The sequence below is a fragment of the Puma concolor genome, chromosome D4, assembly GCF_028749965.1.
Source record: "Puma concolor isolate L17-30 chromosome D4, mPumCon1.1.hap2, whole genome shotgun sequence".
Lineage (NCBI taxonomy): Eukaryota > Metazoa > Chordata > Mammalia > Carnivora > Felidae > Puma > Puma concolor.
This window is the reverse complement of record NC_141679.1, coordinates 29,991,663-30,007,953: the sequence shown is the minus strand read 5'-3', so window position 1 is coordinate 30,007,953 and position 16,291 is coordinate 29,991,663.

The window sequence follows — 16,291 nt, the reverse complement described above, 5'->3', positions numbered from 1 at the left end:
TTAGTAGTTGATGACAGCTATTTGTGACCCACAGAGAAAAACACAAGTGTGAAAGAGACCAAAGTTCTTGTGATATTTTAACAAAATCCTGCCACCCCACACCAGTCACACACAGACTTGGTCACCTCTGCATCTGCTCCCAGAGTTCTTCGTTCACACTGCAACTGGGGAATACACATTTAACACTTCTGCCTGGGCCACTTAGCCATGACCTCCTCAAGCTTAAAGATGTGCTTGCTGACTTTTGATCCTCAGTGCTGAGGGCAACATCTAAGACATAAAATAGATGCCTGCTGATTGAGTGGCCATATAGAATTTCAACCCTTTTAACACTTACAAGGACTTCCACATACATGAATATATCTGAAGACTCTAGAAGCTCAGAGGCAGACAGCCTCTTCTGGCTTTGGCTGTAGTAGCTTTTTGGGTCAGCCTCAGCCTCGCATTGACCCAAACCAGTAGCTCAGCATGGTGAACACCAAACAACTAATCAGTTAACTGATCTTCCACTATTCAGTTGACTTGATGCTTTGCCTGAACTTTAAAATCAATTAATTTATAAGTACAAAGCAGCTCTAGAATTGCTTTGGTATCTTGGGTTTTATCTCATACATTAACAAGAAAAATAGAATTATCTTTTAAGAAAAGTTACAGAAAAATATTTTTACATGTTTTATATGAACTGAATTTTTCTAGTAAGTGCTTTTTCACCTATGTTGACAGAAATAAAATAAATAAAGCAAATAAATAAATAATAAATTAATTAATTAAATAAATAAAATAAAATAAAATAAAATAAAGTGGTTCTCAAACTTTAGTGAACATCAGAACCACCTGAAGGCTCTGTTAAAACACAAGTGGCTGGGTAGGTTGTGAGAATTTCCAGTTCTGGCAAGTTCCCAGGTGATGGTGATGCTGCTAGTCTGGACACCACACTTTGAGGACCACTTGATGTGGAAATGTTGGGGTTCAGAGCCAATGGCCAAGAAAGAATTCTTGAGACGTCTTTGGTGCAAATGGGTGGTTTTCTTAAGGCATGGGAATAGGACCTGTGGGCAGAAAGAGCTGCACTGGGGTTGTGAGCGGTGACTGATTATATACTTTCAAGTTGGGAGGGAGTTAGGGACAGCATAAGTCTCTAAGGAATTTTGGAAGCAAGGTTTCCAGGACCTTGAGGGGGCTAGCTGCTGTTAGGAAAAGGTCATTTTTTATTATCTAATAAAACTTCAGTCATGAGACCCTTCAGATATGTATCAGTGGGCCATATGCTTGGACAATGATTGCTAACATATATCTTGGGAAGTAGAGATAAAGGAAGTTTCCAAAGGAATTTTATATGTTAAAGTAGACTTACAGGATCCTGGAGGTTGGGATAATGTTAAGCTAAGATTCTCTTTTGCCCCTAGCAAACTGTCAACATGGAGGCAGCTGAACTCTTAGAAGAATGTCACTCTGCCTGTCTCAAGGACTTGTCAATGTGCTATAAGTTGTAAGGAATTTAATTGTTTCTTTTTTGCCTTTGTTTCCCACATCACACTGACCTAGATAGAGAATTCAATCAGGCAGTGATTTTTTTGAACATTTATTTATTTGAGAGAGAGAGAGAGAGAGAGCACAAGCAGGGGAGGGACAGAGAGAGGAGAGAGAGAATCCCAGCAGCCTCCGCACTGCCAGCACAGAACGCAACGTGGGGCTCCAACCGATGACACTTAACCGACTGAGCCGTCCAGGCGCCCCTAATCAGGCAGTGATCTTAATGGTTCAGAATTAAGTTTATCAGCTGTTTGACTTGATATAATTGGGTTGATGTCCTATCATTGAATAGATAAAGGCCTCATTTTTATTTGTCTTATTTCCTTTCTTCAATGAGGAAAGGAAGGCATGTATTGGGTGGACACATGCAATTAGTAGGATGGCAGAATAGTGCAGTGGTGAACAGAAGGCTCTCAGCAACAAGAGAAGCCCTGAATTGTAGCATCTGCCTCCTGTGATGTAAATCCCCCTGTGGTGGACAAGCTACCAGCACAAACCCTGGGGTCTGGGGCTCGAAAGGGAACCACACACAGGGCTGGCAGTAGGTGCTCTGAATTGGAGAGGCTCAGCCCTGTTACCTACTAGTCATTGACTCTGGGCATGTTGCTTAATCTCTTTAAGCCTCAATGTTCTTATCTGTAAAACAGGTAAGAAGAGCTCCTGGTACTGATGGGAGGGGTAGCAGAGCCTGCCAGGGGCACCTGGCACATGGCACTCCATGGGCAGCAGCCGTGGCATTAAAGGAACTGGCAGTCTGACCTGGTTCTCAGATAGTTATGCTTTAGCTGTCTGGAGTGTGGTCTTGTGTAAGAAGGCTGCTGAGAACCCGAACATCTCCAAGGTGTCTCTCATGTATGAAACCGCCTGTGGGTGTGCCCTAGTCAGGGCTTACCTGTGATTTACTTCATTTGCTCTAAGAGTTTGTTGAGCGACTCTCTCAGCTCTGCAGGCACGGCATTCGTCACAGTAAAAATTTGAGCGGAATGTCCTGTTAATGCTTCTCATTTCCACCTGCATTGTTGATTTGGTTCTTTGTTCATCACCTGGAAGATCTCATCTTCTGGGTCAGCCACAGAAGGATCATTGGGCTCTCTTTTAGCTACTTATCCCCTGCCTTTCTCGGGCAAATTTATAATCTGAACATTGGTCTAGTGCTTGGATTGTAAATTATCCTGCATTCTTTCCACACAACAGCATGCTAAGGGGTTGGCAACCTGTAAGCAGTTAAAAGTAGGCATGGGATTTATAATTGTGAAAAAAAAAACCCAAAACTGGAAACAGCTCAAAGGGCCAACAATCGGGGATTGGTTAAGTAAAGTCTGTATAGCCACAGGATGCCCACTATGCAACAATTAAAAATGACATTTGTGATGTGTTTCTAAGAATATAGGAAAATGCCATGGCTTATACTGTAACAAAAACAGTACAACACACACGTACTGTGATCTCAACTCTGTACCAGAGACAACAATGCACAGAGAAAAGACTAAAAGAAAATATGTTAACATATTAAAGTTGGCTGTGACTGGGTAGAAAGATGAAGCATAATCCTTGCTCCCCCCATCTTCCTCCTATAATTTCCAGATTTCATGTAATAATATCTCCTGTTTATTGGGCACATGTGTGCCAGACCCAATGGTAAACCATTTGTGGATATGGTCTCTCATCCCCAGGACAGAAGTCAAGGTCAGTTTGATCCCTCTTGTACAGGTAGGCAGACTTAGGTAGAGAGAGATTGGCCACCTCGTCCAAGACGACAGAGCAGTTAATGAGAGAACCAAGATGCGAAGTAACATCTGTTCGACTCCAAACGCCACACTCTTTCCACCATACCACGCTTTGAAGATTATGCGTTGCTTTTATGATGTTAAAGCCATGTAACAAACATTGTTTTTAAAAAGCATAGTATGAAATTTTTGTTTAAATAGCTATGAAAGCCAAGGCTAGCACTCATTTAAAGGCAGAAACATATGGGTGGAGAGGGTTGTACTCAAGGCCACTGCTTAATAAATCTTCTGTATAATTTAGAAAACTGCCTTTCCTTCCCACCAGCAGAGTCAGCCCCACATGGAGGCACATGGCTCAGGGTGCAGGCTCTGGTTCAGCCGCTTTTCCCTTTTGGCTGAGTGCACTGGTGCAATAAGCAACCTGTGCTACTGCACTAGGCCACCACCCTGGCTGAGCATCACAAGCAACACACCCCTGAGAGATAAAGCCAGCATCTCTTTCATCTGTGTCCTCACTGTTACCTCTCAACATCCCTTTCTCTGAGCTTCCTGTCACCTGGGTTTCTTCCTGGCTGCCCTCCCTCCCTGTTCCTCTCTTTTTCCCTCTCCTTTTTTAGACAACACAAGCTTTATTGCCCTCTCTTTTTTAATGCCTTGTGTGCTGAGAAAGGTGTGTGCTGCTGTATCCTGCTCTTCAATGCTCTTCCTCAGATGGTAGCATCTTCAGCTTGTGTCTCAGACAACAGGTTTACGGGAAGAGGCTTGCAGTGTTTAAGATGATAGTTATTTGCCCTGAGGAGAATGGACTTGTATTACTTGTAAAGTGCGCCTGGGTGGCTCATTCGATTAAGCATCAGACCGGCTCACGTCATGAGCTCATGGTTCATGAGTTCAAGCCTTGCATAGGGCTCTGTGTGGACAGCTGAGACCCTGGAGACTATTTCAGATTCTGGGTCTCCCCCTCTCTGCCCCTCCCCTGCTTGTACTCCCTCTCTCTCTCTCTCTCTGTCTCAAAAGTAAATAAACATTAACAAAAATTTGTTAAGAGTATACTGTTAAAACCAATGCACTTAGACCCTAAGCTTAAACCCTCTCCACTTATCACAGAGCCTTTCTTTTCTTCTTTCTTTTTTTTTTTTTTTTTTTTGAGTGTACTCAACATGTTACATTAGTTTTAGGTATACAACATAGTGATTTAATTTCCCTGTACATTATGCTAGGCTCGCCGCAAATGTAGCCACCATCTGTCACCATATGATGCGATTTTACAAGGTCATTGACTATATTCCCTATGCTGTACTTGATATTCCTGTGACTTACTCATTCCATAACTGGAAGCCTATATCTCCCCCTCCTCTTCACCCATTTTGCCCATCCCTCCACCCTCCCTCCCTCTGGCACCCATCAGTTTGTTCTTTGTATTTACGGGTCTATTTCTGTTTTTTGTTTGTTTATCCACTTGTTTTATTTTTTTAGATTCTACATATGAGTGAAATCACATAGTATTTGTGTTTCTCTGTCTGACTTATGCCACTTAGCATTATGCCCTCTAGGTCCATCCATGTCACAAATGCAAGATCTCATTTTTTTATAACTGTGTAATATTCTAGCGTGTGTGTGTGTGTGTGTGTGTGTGTGTTTGTTTGTTTGTATCATGTCTTTCTTATATCATCCTTTTAGCATCCTCTGGGATCCCATAATTCTTTGCCCATCTCTATTATTGTATACATCACACTTTATTGTGATGATCTGTTTTATGTATGTTTCTGCTGTTTGACCATGAGCTCTTTGAAGGCAGGACTGTGTCTTCCTATCTGTACCCCTGGCACATGGATTTGGTCAGAAAGGATATGAATGACTTCATCTAAAAAAACTAAGAAGCCACACATGACCTTGAGCATGTGTGTCCTAGACAAGAATCACGAATAATTGGGGACAACACAAATCATTGTTCTTAAGGTTGCTCATGAATTTATCTCTTAGAGAGCACAGACCTCTCCATGTCCCACCAAATCCTCCCAGCTTGGATCTCAATCTCTTCCCTTTTTTTCAGTCCTGAAGGCCACAAAGAATATTGATTGGTACTTATTTTGTAAAAACACTCACATATGTATATCTATTTTCACTTGCCTTGTTCCAAGAAAGATTTCAGTTGGCTTATAAGAATATAAAACCTCTGAGGCACCTGGGTGGCTCAGTCAGTTGAGCGTCCAACTTCAGTTCAGGTCATGATCTCATTGTTTGTGAGTTTGAGCCCCGCGTCAGGCTCTGGGCTGACAGCTCAGAGCCCAGAGACTGCTTTGGATTCTGTATCTCCCTCTCTGTCTCTGCTCACACTCTGTGTCTCTCTCTCAAAAACAAATAAACATTAAAAAAAAATTAAAGAACATAAAACTTCCAACATAAGAGCATGAAAGTAGGAAAAAAATAGAAACTAAAGAAAGAGAGAAAAACAAAAGTGGGGATATAATCATTCTCATATTGAAAGGAAAACGTTCTTATGAATATAGTCAGCAGCTTCTTAGCCAAATGAACTCTTGTACAGTGTCAACTTTGACCTTACATTGAATTGAGCTGCCCCCACCTGCAGTTAACTATGTCATCTTCCAAAAAATTCAGGCATGGTGGTTCTGTGACACAAACTGAATTTCACCCCATTACCAATTCCCACCAAAACCTGCCCAAAGGACAAGATGACCAGATTTCTCTCAGTCCTGCTGCTGATTGGTTTGAAGCCTAATCTGAGTCATTGTATGCCTTGCTCAGGCCAATGAGTATGATGGTAAGACAAGAGTGAGGCCATAGTCTCAGTCCTCTGGCAGGTTCACGTCAGGAAAGGAGGGATGCACAGGTATCGAGTAAGAACTTTCTAAAAAATCCACAAGAGGTAGAGGGGCGCCTGGGTGGCGCAGTCGGTTAAGCGTCCGACTTCAGCCAGGTCACGATCTCACGGTCCGTGAGTTCGAGCCCCGTGTCAGGCTCTGGGCTGATGGCTCAGAGCCTGGAGCCTGTTTCCCATTCTGTGTCTCCCTCTCTCTCTGCCCCTCCCCCGTTCATGCTCTGTCTCTCTCTATCCCAAAAATAAATAAACGTTGAAAAAAAAATTAAAAAAAAAAAATCCACAAGAGGTAGAGACTTCTTAGTTGTTTGATAAGCAGACAGACACCAAGAGGTGACCACAAAGTGTACAGCATTATCCTAAGAACTATGGATGTTTCCATTTTTAAAAGTTCTTTAACATAAAAAGAGTTGTATACCAAAGGAGGGTAGCAAAATATCCCCAAATCCTTGGGCACCAGACATGCACACATTTTAAGTATATAGATATAGTGGAGTCATAAGTTGGCCTGAGAAACTTTCCTCCCGTTTAGGAGAAGACAAATTGTCCTAAGTAACTCTGCATTACTTGGGCAACAGGAGGAGAGAGGGAGGAAACAGTGACCCATTCATCATGAACCTGAGGGACTTTCCACAATGGTTTTGTTCATTATTCCCTTATAATATCACATGGGCGAGAACTTTTATTTCAAAACTTAGAAATTCTCAGATATTCTTGATCACATATCCTGAGAAAGGGAGTTGATGGGGATGGGGAAGTCAAAGGAAACCACTGGATTGGTCAGATCCTTTGGTCATAAGTCACAGGAACCAGTTTAGCTCAGGAAGAATGCGGGATTTATCTCACAGACTCTGCAGGAGAGTTGAACAACCCAGTCATCAGACAGAGAAAGAGCTGGGGCTCAAAAAAACTAGAATATGGGGTGAACCCTGACAAGATTCTTGCACTCTCCCTCTCTTTTCTGCTTCTTTCTGCATTTCAGCTTAAATCATTCAGGTTGGCCTTCTCTACTTGGTAATATATATGTCTTCCAGGCTCTGCTATACCTTTTATCCCTCAGCATCACCATCAGAGAGTGGTCCAACCCTTTTCCACAGCTGCACTTAAAAAGCTGCCAGGGAAGGGCACTGATTGGTCAAAACTAGATCAGGTAGTCAATCAGCTATGGCCAGATGTGTGAGAGCAGAGCACTAGGATTGATGAAAAGTTGGTCAGGGGACTTCTTTAGCCCAAGAAATGGCATTGAGTAAAAACTTGGAAGCCCTCACTTGAACCGACAAGCTGGAGAAGTGAAAGCAGCACTTCTCTGAAGAAAGGGAAAAAGAGTTGGACTGACAAAGACATTAGGTGTCCATCACAGCCACCAACCACCAACCTATAGGGCTCACATAAGGTGCCAGGCACAACAGAGTGGACAAGCTTGGCAGATGGAGTAAATATTATAATTTGTTATTAAAGCCATCTATTTGCTGATAGGATCCTCCCTCCCTTTACCTCCAGCAGGATAGACAGAAACACCCTGGGACAGAGAGGGTATGGGACCCTGTAGGTCAAAGACCAGAGTATCTTTATTCACATATGGAGTTCAGGGCATGGACCTAGAAGGGTATAGGAAGTTCTTCTTTCTCAACATTTTTCAGGAAATAAGTACTGGGTAGAAGATCAAAATAAGAAAATAAATTTATGTCCATATTACTTCCTAAATGCTACAGAAATGGTCTGAATGCAAATGACCAAATAATGTAAATGTAGTAATGAAAACAGTTTTAAAGATTGCTCTACAGTAAATGGTTTTTTAAGTATGTAACAACAACAAAATACTTAATTGTCTGTAATAACTCTCAGTCTTTGGTTGGGTGTTGTCTCTGTGACCTACGACAGCTCTGCCAGGTATCATAAGACCTTGCTGCTAAAAAGATGGTGGCTTCAGTCATTCATTTGACGACAGTGTCCATGTTCTGGGCCAGCACTGTACTCAGTGCTATGAGACAGAAAGAGCCCTGCCCTCACAGAGTTTGCATTCTGATGGGGAGTACAACTGTAAATGAGCGTAGCAGATGTGATCCTAAGGAGAAAAGGTTCCAGGAACCATGAAAATTTCAAATGGGTGAACCTGCTGTCACACATGAAAAATGTTCATTATCATGGAAGAAAATCACAGGCCTGTCCTGGTCCAGGTTACATATTAGTAGACCTGTCCTCAGAGGACAGGACACCTCCAGGCACACATAGACCATTAAAATAGGGAAATATGGGTTGAAAGTGCCAGATGAGGACTTGTTCTCAGTGGTTCTCTGTATTCTCTCAGTTCCCAAAACTAAAATTAAACCATGGATTGGGGAGTTTTCATCCACTTGCAGCAAAAATGCTTTCCAGGTGGTAGCTGTGTGTTCAATTCATTGACAAATTGCAGGAGAAACAGAAGAAAGTTCTTCTGTCTTGGATATGGGACAGTGAGCTATTTGTTCCCCTTCAAATTCAAGATAAAAAAGCCTATGCTTGTTATAAACAAACAACTGAACTCTCTAGACAACTACTTAAGAGAACATGGACATGAGATGTGAGATGTTTTCAAAAATGTCAGACTCAGAGCTTCAAGAAGATAGGTGTTTTTGAAAGATTGTGATTCTGAAGAATAACCATGTATCAGTCAGGATCAGTCTAGGTCACACTGCAGTGACAATGACCCTCGTGGTCTCAGGGGTTTCAGCAACAGTGGATTGTTTCTTGCTAATGCTACATATACATCCTAAATTGGTGGGTGACCTGGCCCATCGTAATCCCTCAGGGACCCAGGTTGGTGATGCCGCCATCCCATACACATTTCCACAGTCGCTGGGGGTAGGAAAAAAGGAAATGGAAAATCATGTATTGGTTCTTAAAGCTTTTGCCTGGAAATGACATGTCACATTTACGTTTATTTTATTTTATTTTATTTTATTTTATTTTATTTTATTTATTTTTTATTTTTTGGCCAAAGAAAGTCCCATGGATATACCTAATTTTTTTCTTTTTTGAAAGGTGGGGGAGGGAGAGGGAGAGAGAGAATCTCAAGCAGGTTCTGCACTGTCAGTGCAGAGCCCAACACTGGGCTTGAACCCACAAACCATGAGATCATGACCTGAGCCAAAATCAAGAGTCGGATTCTTAACTGACTGAGCCACGAAGGCACCCCTATATCTAATTTAAGTGGAACAATAGAATGCCTTACTTACTAGTGGCTGACTTTATAGAAAATGATAATAATTCAGAATGATACTTCTTAAGGATTGGAAATCTAATTCAGCTATATTTAATGTTCCATATGTTTTAATTTTTAGAAGCCACTTTCCAAGGCTTTAATCATTTTAAGTAGGCACTTGATTAATACATGGAGGGTTGGAGTCTAATTATCCCCTCTTTGAATCTGGGCTGGTTTCAGTAAACTGCTGGACTGACAGAATGCAGCAGCAGTGATGTTATGGGACTTCTGAGGTTATGGCATAAGAAGCTTTGCAGCTCCTACCCAGACAGAGCCTGTGCCAGCTTAGGATGTACACGTAGCATGAGGCATTTGCTCTTGGAGCCCTGAGCTGCCATGTAAACAGCCTAACTACCCCAAAGTCACCATGCTGGGGAGGCCACTGGAGAGACCACATGGAAAGCCCAGAGATTACGTGAGGAAAGAAATGCTCCCAGCTGGACACCAGCTTATTTCTTCAGTTTGAATCTTTTGGATTAATGTATTTCCGCCTTCTAGATGTTTAAAGTATAGGCATCCCCGGGCATAATCATCCATCTAATTGACTTCTTTGGACTCTAATTCCTAAGTATGAATAAATGGATCAGATTTTTTTCTTAGGAGTTTTGGAAGGAATAGAAGTCTTAGTTCTTGAACGGAAGGGAGAAGAAAGAAATAGTTTTGAGGCTTGAACTATTGCCTGTGGCAGGGCATACTTGTGTGGTGAGCTACCAGTAATCAGTTAAAAATGAAGCACACCCAAGAGTGAGATCCTCAGAGGACTTCCCACCCTCACCTCCACCCACGTTATGCTTGGACTGCCCAGAGCTGGCAGCAGGGTGGGCTCTGAGCAGATCTGAGGTGGATCGTGGATTCAGTCTTGTCTCCTGGAACCCCCCTGTCACACCATGGAAGCTGTTTGGGTCTTTTGAGGAGAAACAATAAATAGCAGCCCTCTCCCCGACCTGAGCTTAAACCAATAGAGAAAAAATAATCCCCCCGCCCCACCACCCAATGTGTGTGAGCCGGGGACTGGAACTTCACATTCCTTCTGATAAAGCTGATGAGGGGGGATGCAGCTTCAGGACTTATATGCTCATGGGCTTATGCTGTGAACCCCAGAATTAGGTAGGCATCATCATCCAGCCAAAGAAAGCACTGGATGACAGGGGGCTCCCAACGTGGTGAAACTTATGACATGGAGGAGCACAGGAAAACACATACTTCTGTGCGCATCTAAAAGAAAAGAGAGGGGCTGAAATGACAAACCCCAATGTATTCCTCTCAGCTTTATCAAAAAGGTAAGTCCTTGGGGTGCCTGGGTGTCTCAATCGGTTAAGTGTCCAGCTCTTGACTTCAGCTCAGGTCATAATCTCATGGTCTGTGAGTTCGAGCCCTGCATCAGGCTCTGTGCTGACAGATTGGAGTCTGCTTGGGATTCTGTCTCTCTCTCTCTCTCTCTGTCTCTCACCCGCTTGCTCTCTCCATTTCTCTCTCAAAATAAATTAAAAAATAAATTTTAAAAAAAAGTAAGTCCCTGTATGTCCCTGGACGGAGTAAATAAAGTGGCAGAAAGAGACCAGGAGCCTACACTAACTGTGCACCCTCCATATGGAAAAAAACAGCAAAAGTGGGAAGGAGCATCTCCCCCACTGGTAGAGTTGACAGTCACCTTGAAACTTGGGCACAGGCTTCATCGCAGCAACAGAGATCTGGAGCAATCACATTGGTCCTGAGATCTGAAATATAGGTTCACTGGATCTTATGCTTGCTTCTCATTTCATGTCAGCAAGCATTCATTAGATGTCTGTATAAACATTAGTCTTTGGTTGTATGATTCTAACTAAGACCTGTGTGAATGAGGGTATACTGCTATAACCAACAAATCCTAAATACAAAGGGTTTATGCCAGACACTTTAACTAGGTTCTGGTAAAATGAAATAAATAGGACAATATCCTACTGTTCAGGTGTTGTATATTCAGTAAGTGAGACGGGCAGGTATAGAACAATAACACATCCTGGGGACATGTTCATGGCATCACAGAAATAAAGAAACGATCACTTTTGCTTGCTGGGTTGAAGGAGGTGCACAAGGGAGGTGATGGCTGAGCCAAGCCTTGAAAGAAGGGTGGGGATTTTGCCAAGTTAGGGAACAGCTTGAGGGAAGCCATGGTAGTAGGAAAGAGCAAGTCATATGCCCAGACTACAGCAGGGTCCCTCACCCAACAGGTGTTTATTAAGTCCTCCTGTGGTTGGTTTTAGGGATTTGATGCTAAATGAAATAGGCACAATCTCTACCCACGGGACATTTATTATTCTACTCTGGAAAAGAGAGAACAGTGGGAGGCAAGACTGGGAAAGTAGGGAGGGGTCAGATTATGTAAGGCCTTGTATATCATGCCATGGAGGTTGGTATTTACCCACAGCCTGTTCCCAGTCCATTATTGCCCACATCATGCTACAGAACAAACTTGTGATGGGGATGCACCACATCCTCTTTGGGTCCAAAGGAGGATGGTGATGAGAAACAGGATTTTCAACAAAGCAACGGCCTTTCATGTTTGAGAAATTCTAGTACGCGGGATCTTTTCATCTTTTTTCTCAAGCCAAACCATAATGACAATGAGTGAAAACACTAGTGAAAATAAATCGAAATTAAAATAAGTACTTGCACCATTATTACATTTAACACTGAAATCAGGATGTAAAAAATTTAGCAAATCTTTTTAAAGTACTAAAAGGATTAAATTAACTCTCCATAGTCTCAGAATGTCTTTCTGGCCAACAGAGAAAGAAACAAAGAAAGGAGAGAGTTTTCTCCAAGTTAAAAGTTAAAGAGGGAAAAACCAACTCAACACCAAATTTTTATTGGACACCCATATGCTCTAGGTTTGGTGTTGCAGCATGGGAGAAAAGAACACTGGCTCTTTAATGAATATTTAATATTTAGTGTTCAGAATTTAATGAATAAAATGTCATTATGCTCAGTATAAATATGTTTTAAAAGTAAAGTTCCAGGGGTGGCTGGGTGGCCCAGTTGGTTAAGCATCCAACTCCTGATTTTGGCCTAGGTCATGATCTCATGGTTTGTGAGTTCAAGCCCTTATCAGGCTCTGCGCTGACAGTGCAGAGACTGCCTGGGATTCTCTCTCTCTGCCCTCCCCTACTTGTGCTCTCTCTCCCAAAATAAATACATAAACTTAAAAAAAAACTTAAAAAAATAATAAATAAATAAGTAGGTTTGGATTTCTATAAGAAGAAAAGAGATATTCTTCACTGAAATTAGTTCATCTGAAACAATTGTGGGAGACACACTGCTGAAGTGTTTTAAGAATACGTGTAATCCCTTCTGAAAATTTCAAGTCTTTTCTGATGCTCCTTTTTATTTTATTTTATTTTAATTTATTTTTTTTTTAAACATTTATTTATTTTTGGGACAGAGAGAGACAGAGCATGAACGGGGGAGGGGCAGAGAGAGAGGGAGACACAGAATCGGAAACAGGCTCCAGGCTCTGAGCCATCAGCCCAGAGCCTGACGCCGGGCTCGAACCCACGGACCGCGAGATCGTGACCTGGCTGAAGTCGGACGCTTAACTGACTGCGCCACCCAGGCGCCCCCTGATGCTCCTTTTTAAAAAGAAAATATATTCCTTTCTGATTGGGGACACAAAGATAATGATGGGAATTCATATTGCTGACCTGTAGCTGTACTGTTTGGTGTAACTGTCTCTCTGTTCTGGCTTTTTTCAAGCTGTAGGGAGGGAAAAGTGTGGTCTCTGAGGTTCTCATCCCAGTTGTTAAGCAAAAGCCAGACATGACTGCGTTCATTTCCAACAACTTCCTGGATACGTGGTAGTCGTTAGGATTTTTCACAAATATCTTATTTCGCATCTCTCTTCTACCTCACTGTAAGTTGGAAGCCTCTTTGAAGGGAGGAGTGGTCATGTGACTTGCTTTGACCAATGAAATGTGAAAGCTCCAACTGCTAGTGTGTGACTCCCCACGTTCCCTTCTCCACACATCCACAACCGTGGAGGCAGAGGGCAAGTTGGCACCTCCATGCCCCAGTTCATTTGATGAGAATCTTTCATTCAAGAGCGAGATCTGGGAGTTTGCTATTCCGGTGTAATGGGACCTCTGTTGACAGTTGTCCACTCTGTACCCAGGCTCCAAGGACACCACAGTGGTCACACAGTATCCTTCTTCTGCAGAAACTCCTAGCCCAGGAAGAGAGAGAGAGACAGGAAAACAATTATGAGTATTAGATAGCCACAGGTGAATGGTAAACCTAGCCTCAGGGGAATTAAAAAGTGAAGAAAAGTGGTGAGAGATGTTTCTTACCTTTAAATGTGAAGGAAAAAGATAAGGAAAATCTTTTATGTATTTAGTTACCACCTGATCTATACTTAAAATAGTCTCTACTATTTATAGTAAAATGACAGAATTGTTCATGGAGAAAACTTGATATTCTACTTGATAAGGTTAACTATTTCTATGAAAATTCTAGTTCCAAGATGGCAAACAAGAGCCATATTTTGAATCAATTGCAATAGAAAAGTAGCGGCTGCTGGCATTTTATTTGAGAAAGATTATGATGCTGTATCTCAACTCAGGAGCAGAGTAATGGGATCAATTAGCAATGTCTGTCTTGTGTTTAGAAGACGGGAGTAGCAACCCATATGTTACTATTTGCAAACCTACACCTAGCTGAAACAGAAGAATTTTCTGACAGCTTATCATATTTCCCACCTCCATAAAAGAATGCAATAGCCTGGAACACTCACATCCATAAGCTATGGAATATGCCCCTGGAAAATAATAAGGAATATATGATGCAATTTTAGCTCCCTCCCCCCAAGCAACATATCTATATAAACAAGGCTAACATATGAAGAAAAAATACACCTATCCTCTTGGCTGTGCTCTCTTAACTCTATGTACCTGTGATGGAGAATAGGCTAGCTGCTGTGACAGAAAAGACCTCAAATACAGTGGTATTATTTCTTTGATGAAACAGTCCCAGAGCAGCTCTGCCATCCTTGTCCTGTGGTTTAGTCAGGGACAGAGGTGGCAGCTCTAGTCTGCATGGGTGGTGATGGCTCCCAGAGGAAGTCTAGGGGAAAAAGCCCTTATCTCTAGTGAGCAGGAGTCATCTCTACTCACATTCCATTGGCCTCACTTTGGTCTAAAGTCACACCTAGTTTCATGGGGATCAGAAAACATAATCCCCGGCTGGACAGCCACATACTCAGCTGCACTTTGGGGTAGTCTATTACTAAGAGGAAGAAAAGAAGGGTTCTACTGGAAAGTCAGCAGTAACATGACTGCTGTTTGAGAACAGAAAGACCACTTTATTTTTTTACTTTTTTTAAACTTTATTATTTTTATAAGTTTATTTATTTTGAGATAGAGAGAGCACAAGCAGGTGAGGGGCAGAGAGAAAGAGAGAGCTAATCCCATGCAGGCCCTGTGCCATCAGCACAGAGCCCAATGTGTGGCTCAAACCATTGAACTGCGAGATCATGACCTGAGCTGAGGTCAAGGTTCAGATGCTTAACCGACTAAGCCATCCGGGTGCCTCCAGAGAGACCAATTTATACCAAAGAATTCACGGAACGTTTTTATGAAGGGATGAAAAAAAGCAATAAAGGATCTAAATTGGTAGAGAAGACAGAAGAGAGGCTCAAAACCAAGATTTTCTAAAATGTTCACCAATGATATTCACCAATTGTTCATCAGTCATCACCAATAAGACACATCAGTATCATGTACTTCCTGATACTATGCACTGAGAAAGGCACAACATCCTTCTGTATTCCTGCCAAAAACGTATAACAGCAAACTAATAATGAGGAAATATTACATAAACCCAAACTGAGAGAGTTTTTTCAAAACAGCTGGCCAATTGTCTTCTGAAGTGTCAAGATCATGAAACATAAGGAAAGATGAGGAACTGGCCCAGATTGGAAGAGATAAGGAGACGTGAAAGTTAAATACAGTGTGGGATCCTGGAACACAAAAAGAACATTAATGGGGAAAAAACAAAATCGAATGAGGTGTGTAGATCAGTTACTTGTATTTTGTCAACATTAATTTCCTGGTTTTAGAGCTGTACTATGGATTTGTAAGATGTTTACTTTAAGAAAAACTGGGTGAATACTCTATAGGACCATACCTACTATTTTTATAACTTTTCTGTAAGTCTAAAATTATTTCAAGATGAAAAGTTTGAAAATGTCTCTGTCATGTCATATCAACACATTTCACATAAAAGGCTGAGGAAGGCCATGGAGTCAGAGACCCAGGCCCTATGAAGGACATCCGCCTCCTTTCCTTTCTCGGCTATTCGAAAAGTCATTTAACTGATCTGCATGCCTTTATTCACTCCCCAACCCCACAGCCTGAGCACTCTATTTCCAACACAGGTCTGATTATTCCACTGCCCTGCTTGGAATCCCCTATTGGCTCCCCTTGTCTGATGGATTAAACCCACACTCTTCACAACAGTCAAAGGCTGTTAATGTTCAAGCCCAAACCTGCCTCTCCATTCTCAACTCCTACCATTTCCAGACATCCACTGCCCTCTCAACCCCTCAGAACTTCTCATATATTTTCAAATATTCCACTTCTATCCATACCTGCTGAAATTCACACTTACTGTTTTGATTACCTACAATGCCTCCCCCAAGCTCCTCTTCCCCTTTGCTTTCTTATGAATTCCTATGTTTCCTATACCCTCTATAATTTTTCTTAGCAATATTGTTTCTTATCAGTACTTTTCTCTCCCAACTCTTATAGCTTTTATTATTAATGTTGTGATTTATCTATTCTTTCATGATTAAGTGTTGTTCTTGGTTCTTGAATAACAAAGACAAAGAGCTCCTGATGGAGTGGGTGAGGCTAGTGTATGAGCCAGCAGTCATAGAACAGTGTGATCAATAGTGCAATAGAGGTCAACACGGAATAGTTC